Source organism: Acinonyx jubatus, chromosome A2 (genome assembly GCF_027475565.1).
Source record: "Acinonyx jubatus isolate Ajub_Pintada_27869175 chromosome A2, VMU_Ajub_asm_v1.0, whole genome shotgun sequence".
Lineage (NCBI taxonomy): Eukaryota > Metazoa > Chordata > Mammalia > Carnivora > Felidae > Acinonyx > Acinonyx jubatus.
This window is the reverse complement of record NC_069383.1, coordinates 58495407-58505400: the sequence shown is the minus strand read 5'-3', so window position 1 is coordinate 58505400 and position 9994 is coordinate 58495407.

Here is a 9994-nt window from a genome sequence, read left to right as displayed (position 1 = left end):
GTGGATGGCTCCCTTTGGTCTGTCAAGTGAAATCTAAATCCTCCTCTAGTTACCACCATGATTCTTGTCTTTGTGCACACCAGAGGATGACACTTTTTGTCTTCTTACAGTTAGCAAGACTGATGGGGTGTGTCACTGTTGAGCCATAGCATTTAACTGTCAAGATGAGACTCTCAAGTGCTCTCTTCCTCTGGTGAGAGAAGTTATTGAAGAGTCCTCTTGTTCGGATGGTAAGGCTGCAAGATCAAAGCAGACAAGACCGCTGAGTCATTGCATACAGGGTTGCCCTGGGGTGTCTTCTGCACCTGCAGCACATTTTATATGAGCAATAAAGAAATTTTGTTATGTTAAGCCACTGGAATTTTCAGGATTTTTTTTTTTTTTACTACAACATAACTTTATCTATCTTATTAAAACTCTGGATTCTCTCCATCTTTGGCCTCAGCATAGCTATCTAATCTGATTTCCTCTTGGACTTTATGCCATCTGTCTTCTTGACTCATAAGTGATCTCATTTGTTTATGCCTTTGTATGTTTGCTTATGGTTTTCTTTCTTTCCTACATCTCTCTAGACCAAATATCACCCATGTATTAGACCCAGGCTTTCTAGACCTCATAGTTATGGATCAAATAATTTTGCTTTTAAGTTTAAACTACTAAAAACATTTAATTTCCAGGTGCTTTGTCTTAATAAGCCTTAAGAGTTCTATCCAAGCTGACTATGTCTTTTTTAAAATTTTATTTAAATTATAGTTAGTTAAAATAGTGTAATGAGTAGTATTTAATGACTCATCACTTATATATAACACCCAGTGCTCATCACAACAAGTGCCCTCCTTAGTACCCATCACCCATCTAGCCCATCTTCCCCCAACCTCCCTCCATCAACCCCCAGAGAACACTTTGTTCTCTGTACTTGAGTCCCTTATGGTTTGCCTCCCTCTTTTTCTCCCTTTCCGTATGTTCATCTCTTTGGTTTCTTAAATTCCATATAAGAGTGAAATGGTATTTGGCTTTCTCTGGCTGATTTATTTCTCTTAGCATAATACTCTCTAGCTTGATCTGTGTCATTGCAAATGGTAAGATTTCTTTCTTTTTAATGGCTGAGTAATATTCCATTGTGGGTGTGTGTGTGCATGTGTGTATATTAAAAATATATGTGTATATACATATACATATATACATATAAATTTCTTTGCCTTTTATTATGCTTGTGTCATTGTGAGATAATGGACATTGTTACATAAAGTCAGTATGTGACTTGTGCAGAATTTAGTGTAAAACCAGAGAGGGAATGTGTGTGTGTGTGTGTGTGTGTGTGTATATATATATATATATATATATATATATATATATGCCACATCTTTTAAAAAAATTGTTTTTACATATATAATTTATTGTCAAGTTAGCTAACATAGAGTATATATACAATGTGCTCTTGGTTTTGGGGATAGATTCCCGTGATTCATCACTTACATACAACACCCAATGCTCAACTCAACAAGTGCCCTCCTCAATGCCTGTCACTCATTTCCCCCCTTCCCTGCCTCCCCATCAACTCTCAGTTTGTTCTCTGTGTTTAAGAGTCTCTTATGGTTTGCCCCCCTCTCTGTTTGGAACTATTTTTCCCCTTCTCTTCCCCCATGGTCCTCTGTTAAGTTTCTCAATTTCCACATATGAATGAAAACATATGATATCTGTCTTTCTCTGACTTACTTATTTCACTCAGCATAATACCTTCCAGTTCCATCCACGTTGCTGCAAATGGCATGATTGCATTCTTTCTCATTGCTAAGTAGTATTCCATTGTATATGTAAACCACATCTTCTTTATCCATTCATCAGTTGATGGATGTTTGGGCTCTTTCCATAATTTGGCTATTGTTGAAAGTGCAGCTATAAACATTGGGGTACCTATGACCCTATGCATCAGCACTCCTGTATTCTTTGGATAAATTCCTAGTAGTGCTATTGCTGGGTTGTAGGGTAGTTTTATTTTTAATTTTTTGAGGAATCTCCACACTGTTTCCCAGAGTGACTGCGCCAGTTTGCATTCCCACCAACAGTGCAAGAGGGTTCCTGTTTCTCCACATCCTCGACAGCATCTGTTGTTTCCTAAGTTGTTAATTTTAGCCAGTCTGACTAGTGTTAGAAACTACATCTTTATCCATTCATCAGTTGATGAATGAACTTTGGGCCCTTTCCATAATTTGGCTATTGTTGATAATGCTGCTATAAACATCGGGGTGCACGTGCCCCTTCTAATCAGTATTTTCATATCCTTTGGGTAAATACCTAGCAGTACAGTTTCTGGGTTGTAGGGTAGATCCTGTGTGTCTTCTGCCTTTTTCCAACTCTATGTGCTGGTTTCGTTGTCCCAAATGTCTCTTCCTTCTAATTATGACTCTGTAGGCTTTATCTCTTGAAAGCCTATCTTTTGATCATGGATCTTCCCAGCTCAGAACTTTTCCATGGCACTCCTGTTGGCAATGAGCTAAAAGATAGAGTTCAAACATTTCAACTTGACATGTGAAGACTTTAGGACCAGTCCCAGAGTTTTCTTCTACTGCTTTTCTATGGAAACATAACTTGAGCATTCCTAGCTCCATGATTGTGTCTATGCCATTCACCAAACGGGAATGCCCTCATTGCAGGCTATAAAAATTCTATGTTTCAAAAAAAACTCTAACCAGAATGGAAACGATTGGTAAATGAGACTATATTAAAATTATCTCATTATCAAAAGACTACATCAAGGGAGTGAAAAGTCAATCCACATAGGTCCTGAAAACATATCTGTAATACATATATCCAGCAAGTATTGATTTTCATTCATTGTAAAGAACTAGAAATAAAGAAGAAAAAAAATGACGGACAACTCCAATACAGACAAAATACCTGAGCAGCCATTTCGCAAAGAAAAGAAGCCAAATGACCTATAAAAGTATGAAAAAGTATTTAAGCAGTCAAGGGAAGTACAAACAAAAACCACAATGAGAAACCATTACATACTCACCAGATTGTTTAAAATTAAATAATAGTATCTGACAATACTGAACATCAATAAGGAGGTAGAACTGTAGGAAAACGTACCAGCAGGTAAGGAAGAACAATATGTAGAGTTGCTTGGTAAAAGAAAATTGGCATTAACTTTTAAGGTTAAATATGCACATAAACGATGACCCAGCAATTAAATACTTAAGTGTGATTATGTGGCCATGATTAAAACTCAAAAATGTTCAGAGTAGCATTGTTTATAAGATCCAGAAATCTGGAAACAACTCAAAAGCACATCAAAGAAAGAATGGATTAAAAAATAATCAGACAATGTAATACAGCACTGAAAGTAAATGAGGAAGTTCCATGGATCTCATGGGTGAATATTAAAACCACAATGTTAAGCAGAAGAAGTCAGACTTAGAATGCATACTGCCAGTTTCCAATTTTATAAAATTCAAAAATAGGTAAAATTAAACTATAATATTTAGGTATGCAAACATAAATAGCAAAACTATAAAACAAAGCAAGGATATAATTACCATCATATTTAGAAAAGAAGTTTTCTCTAAGGGGTGAAGGAATAAACATGGAGATTAATTCTGAGCAGGTAGGATGATGGTTACATGAATATTTGTTTTATAATTTTTCACTTTATGCAATTTCATGTTTCTTTGTTATATTTACCAGTAAGAAAAAAAAATCTTATGCCTATTTAAAGCCTGTTTCTCCTTGGAATTCATTCTGATCATCCTATTCTAAGTTTTTTTTTTTTCTCTTCTGAATATTAAGAGTCATTGAAGGTGTAAATCAATTAAGCATTGCCTTTTGACTTTGCTTTGAAGTATTATGTACCTATTTTATAGTGGCTCAAATAGTATTTTATCAGAGGTCATCCCTCCCATCCACCTCTTAAACCCTACTGCAATGATTTACACATAAAAGATACACAATTTTTTTTGTTTACAATAATAACTCTATATTTTGTGTTTAACACAAAATTATAGATTATAGATGTAAGGAATACATTATTCAAGTAGTTATTTCTGAAAAGTTCAGCTGGTATTATATCATGGAAATATTGTGACCTGCAAAGAGTATTATACTGGGGATCAAGAAGTCTGAGTTCGAGTTCTTCCTTTGCTAGATACTGTCTTAACTAAGACCTAAAATTTGTAGGTATTGAGTTCTTCAATACCTGGGTGTGGTATTTGGGCTGAATTCTACTCTCTAGTTCTAATATTCCATGAGTCTTTCAAATAAAAGGGCCCCAGGAAAAATGTTCAGACTCTCTTAAATAAATCATGTAAAAAAAAAAAATCCACAGGTTATAAGGGAGAAGTTTTGGAAAACAGGAGACCTGGTATTCTTGAACAGGTAAAAAAAAAAAAAAAAAAAAAAATTGTAATTGAAGGAAAGCTTAGTATGTTTTAAATAAAAAGGCATATGGAAAATAGAGAAAACAATGTGATACACAACAAACCACTTTTGTTATTTTCAAGAAGAATGAGGAGATGAGTCATCAACGGACTCTGTGACCAAAACATCACAGAGGAAATTCAGAAACAGAAGCTGGCTTAAGAGAACTGAAACAATCATGAACGAAATAAAGATATATGTGTTTATTTTTCATGGACCAGGACCTTATGTATTCAGTTCTCTCAGTTCTGTCATTTTATTTTGCAAATTTGATTGGAAGAAACTAGTATATTCAAATTTAGGTGATAATTATTCGAGATTGTTGATAAATTAAATGGTCATGAAATGATAGTCTCTCAAGAGATAGAAACTTTGAAGGTTGTTTATTCCTCATACCCAGCCATTAACTATGTTTCAGTCAGTTTTTTAAATGCCTGCTGAGTAGTCATTTAGAATATTCCTGAATGCATGAATGTAGTGAATTTCTAATATGTATTAACATTGAGACCTTAGTGACTTCTGTGGTTGCAGTGGCCATTTGAAAGACTATCGTCATCATCACTGTATACAGAGAGATTATTTCACAACTTACCCACAAATCATAGCATTCTTGTTTGTTTTACATCATAATATATAAGTCTGACTCTCCTCCATTTTATTTGCTGTTGCCAGTTACACTTTCATTTTTTTATTTTTATTATTTTTATTTATTTTTTAAACAATTTTTTTTAACATTTATTCTTTTTTTGACACACAGAGAGACACAGAGCATGAGCAGGGGAGGGGCAGAGAGAGAGGGAGACATTGAATCTGAAGCAGGTTCCAGGCTCTGAGCTGTCAGCACAGACCCCGACGCGGGGCTCGAACTCACAGACTGTGAGATCAAGACCTGAGCTGAAGTCAGACACTTAACCTACTAAGCCACCCAGGTGCCCCAGAATATTTACTTTAGAAAGCTTGCAATTGTAAATTATTTCTCTGCACTTTTGAGATGTAAAATTTTGGGGCTTTTATCAGTTTTATTTATTGTTTTAAAATTTTATAAATGTTTTATTTACTTTAAGACAGAGAGGGACAGAGCATGAATGGGGATGGGTCAGAGAGAGGGTGACACAGAATCTGAAGCAGGCTCCAGGCTCTGAGCTGTCAGCACAGAGCCTGACGCAGGGCTCACACTCACTAGCTGTGAGATCATGACCTGAGTTGAAGTCAGACACTTAACCAACTGAGCCACCCAGGTGCCCCAAACCAGTTACACTTTTAAGAAGTAGTATTTTCTGAGGGTGGGATTTCATGCTTATATTTTAAAAATTAGCATGAATCCATGATTTTGAGCTCTATAAACCCTATTTGGTGAGCTGAAATAAACAATTCCTATCCATCTGATTGTCATGGGATGATTCTATTTCATTTTAAATGACTGAATACAGTTTGACCAAGTCATGGTAAACTTACTTGATGGTTGGTTCTCTAGACACAGGGACCCTTTTGTGTTCAAGGCTGAAATGAAGTTACCTAGAGACAAAGTTAAAGTGTTTCTTTAAAAATTTTAAGTGATTTTTTTAAAATTTATTTTTGAGAGAGAGAGACAGAATGCGAGCAGGGGAGGGGCAGAGAGATTGGGAGACACAGAATCTGAAGCAGGATTCAGGCTCTGAGCTGTCAGCAGAAAGCCTGATGTGAGGCTCAAACTCACAAACCACAAGATCATGACCTGAGCCGAAGTTGGATGCTTAACTGACTGAGCCACCCAGGTGCCCCAAAGTGTTTTTTTTTTTCTGTTGTTGTTGTTGTTGTTGTTGTTGTTAAAGTAAAATACATCTAGATACCACACAGAACACAGAGCTGATTTAAATTACTTCCTCTTTCTATTTTTTTTTCCTCCTTTGTTACACAGAGTTTCTCTGTGAAGTTAGAAATTAGTATCTGAGAAAACATGTTAACAACCTTAGGTGTTTTGCTGTAAGAATTAGAGCAATATTGGCTTGGATAAAATTAACTGTCATTTTGTTTGTCAATCAGTACTCGAAGAAATGCATGCAAGTTAGATGGTTTCTTAAATAGAATGACTGAAAACGAGCAAGAACAAGACAATTCTATTACATTTATAGAAGTGAGTAACCAAAAGCGTAGTGTGAACGCATTATGTGGTTTTAGATTCTGTTGAATCAGACACTCCAGTCCTGATACTATGAGTACCATCCATGCCTGAAGGACAGAGGATGTCCCTGCATTCGATGCACTCAGTATATTTTACTTAGATGTCCAATAGTGCCACATTCTCAGCTTTTTTGAGCTCTCAATCAAAAGGTAACTGAATTCTTTAAGAGTCTCATAGTATGTACATTTCTTGCTGCCATAAGTCTTCTTTGCGAGAAATGCAACTTTACGTTATCTCCAGACTCAGGTTTTTGACAGTGACATTTCCTCGTTTAATAGGGCAGTTCATCCTATATTATGGGTAGAATGCTTATGACTTTTATCTTTTGTGTATTATTTTGAACATATTTATAGAATTAGTGATTGTTATTATAGCAAAAAGAAAAGTGCTCTTTTTGGAGAGGCTGTTGGACAGCTTCCTACTCAGAGACAACTTGACTGGAGGCTGGAGTTCTCTGTTCTAAGGGGATGATGTCAGTGGCACATCTGTGAAAACAAGACTATCACATTTTCATCGCCCAAGAAAGTCCTCAATTCTTGGCCTTAGACAAATTTTGATAATTTATTTGCCCTTATCTTCTTGATTTCCTCATCATGTAGGTCAATGAGTAGAAGTACTCTGTGTTTCAAGCAGGAAATCCGCAGGACACATAGCGTACCATGTGGAAATCTGTTACCATCGGATTTGTTTGAAGAGCCTATCACATGAATCACAGTGCTAATAAAATAAAAATGTTACTGGCTTTGTGATGCAAAAAATTGGCCAACTGATTATGTTGGAAATATTTTTTATCTCTACCACTTAATTATTTTGTTTGCTGAATTTGTGTTATCTCTGTAGCTTTCTAACAGAGACAAATTACCCATCTAATTTCAGCTTTGACTTCTAGTAAATAAATAGAATAAATTAGTAAATTATATAGTGCATAGGCGATAGGTGCCATGGAGAAAGGCAAATAGATGAGATACATGGCATTCAAGAGGCAGCATGGAGCGGTGTTTAAGTACTTGTAAACAGAATCATCAGGAAAGACATCATTGTATTTGGCAATGAGATGCATCAAAATTAGTTAATTTTGCAGTGTTCCAAATAAAGTATGAGTGTATGTGTTTCTATGCAATACCTTTCACTTATGGACTCTGGTCAGGTGCATATGAAGGCCACACTTGACTGGAAGAGCACTCAGTATTTCCTAAGTGATAACTTTGACATACCTTTCAATTACTTCTGGAAATTAAAATGTTCAATTCATAATAATTTATCACTTTCATTCTAGCCAGTATGGGAGTTGAGTCAGAATATTAAGTTTTGGAAAAATGGCCTGATTTCATTTTATCCTTCTTGTGGCAACTACTTTTTTTCTTCTGTAGATGTCAATAGTTAAGGTAAAACACATAAAAATCAATTAGCAGATGAAGGTTAAGAAAGTAAATAACCATTGTTAGATACTGAAATTTTTACATTTAAGCCACATCATTTAAAATGAATTGTTTCTTGGGGCGCCTGGGTGGCTCAGTCGGTTGAGCGTCCTACTTCGGCTCAGGTCATGATCTCACAGTTTGTGGGGTCGAGCCCCGCGTTGGGCTCTGTGCTGAAGGCTCGGAGCCTGGAGCCTGGAGCCTGCTTCAGATTGTGTGTCTCCTTCTCTCTCTGCCCCTCCCCTGCTCATGCTTTGTCTCACTCTGTTTCTCAAAAATAAATAAATGTAAAAAAATAAAAAATAAAAAAAATGAATTGTTTCTTTAAAGTTCCACCATTTAAAATCCAAATTGAATTTCTTATTTGTATATTTGAGCAAATACTTCATTGTGCCGTTTTATTTTCTACAAGACATTTTTATAAACCTCATTCTTTTCACATATGCTATCCAACTAAAAAAAAAAAGCTAGCAGATTACCACACTGAAGCTAAACCAATAAAATATTTCAACACATGTCTCACAGCCATAAAAATACTAATTTTTTAAAAAATTTATCTTGGCCACTTGAACACTTGAAGAACCAACAAAAATGGACAGCTTACATTAAATAAAAGGGCATCTCATCTTTGTAACATGAACACATCACACACATTTTGAAATATAAGTGGGCATTCTTGGAATAGATTTAGTTTGCAGACGGATTTATTTAGGTCATTGCCACTTAAACTCTTTCTGAAAGTGGAGTAGGATCCAGAGAGTAGGATGCAAATAAAATCTCACCTTGTTTGCTTTTAGTTGTTCAATAACGTTCCCTAAATCTGCTCACACGTGAAGTGGTCCTATTCACTATATCTGAATGTGGGTCTGCTTTCCCTTTCTTTTTGTTTATCTTTAAAGACAGTATTATTTGAAATTGTTTTAAAAGCTTTTAGTGTTACTATGGGTCACTTCAGTAGTGTATAGAAGCAGACATCTGACAATGTGGCAAACAGAGTTATTTGCTCAGTCACTGTCTATCCTTTCAGACTTTCTTCTTTGCCAGCGGAACACCACATTGATTCAAGTATTTACCCCTTGGGGAATGTATTTACCCCTCTTCTCCATTTTAGGGAGAAATTCTGATTTCTCTAAAATTTAAAGCAATTGCTTTCTCCTTAACACTCATTAGTTTAAGTCATCAAGTTCATGTGGTGAGGTATGAGGAGATACCTTTTGAGAGCCTTCTCTGAATCTTTTCCTGCTCTGTAAAGGGGTCACTTATTTTCTCCTTTAATCTACTTAGATGCATTATAAGAGTTTAAGTATTATTAACATTTTTGATACTAGAAAATCAAGGGAAAGAAGTTGCTACTCTAGGATAAAGCCAATATTGAGGATGGCAGACTGGAGTGATGAAAGGGACCTGGATTTTGATAATATTCTGTAGCTATTGAATTAATCAGGATTGCATCTCCCCCATTTCTGGACTTGTTCATCCATTGATCAAATATTCATGAGGACCTCCTATGCACTGAGATTTGTTCTAAGTGCTGGGGATACAGCTTTGAAAAAAAAATTAATTAAAAATCTCAATGCAATGAAACTAACATTCAAGTAGGGGAAGCCAGACATTAAACACAATAAATTTGTAAACTCTATGTGTAAGAACATTGTCTTAGCCCAAGCTACTGTAACAAAAATACTATCCAATGGGTAGATTATAAACAACAGAAATTTGTTTTTTCACAGTTCTGGAAGCTGGTATCTCAAATACAGGCTCCCAGCATGGTTGGATTCTGGCAAGAGCCCTCTTTCAGGTGGGAGGCTGCCATCTTCTTTTATCTTCACCTGTCCTAGGGCAGAGAGAAAGCAAGCTCTCCCCTGACTCTTATAAAGGCACTAATCCTATTTATAAGGGATCCACCCTTATGACCTCATTTAATCCTAATTTTCTCTCAAAGGCCCTACCTCCTAATATCATCATATCAGGGAGTGGGTTTTCAAGATCTACATGTTGG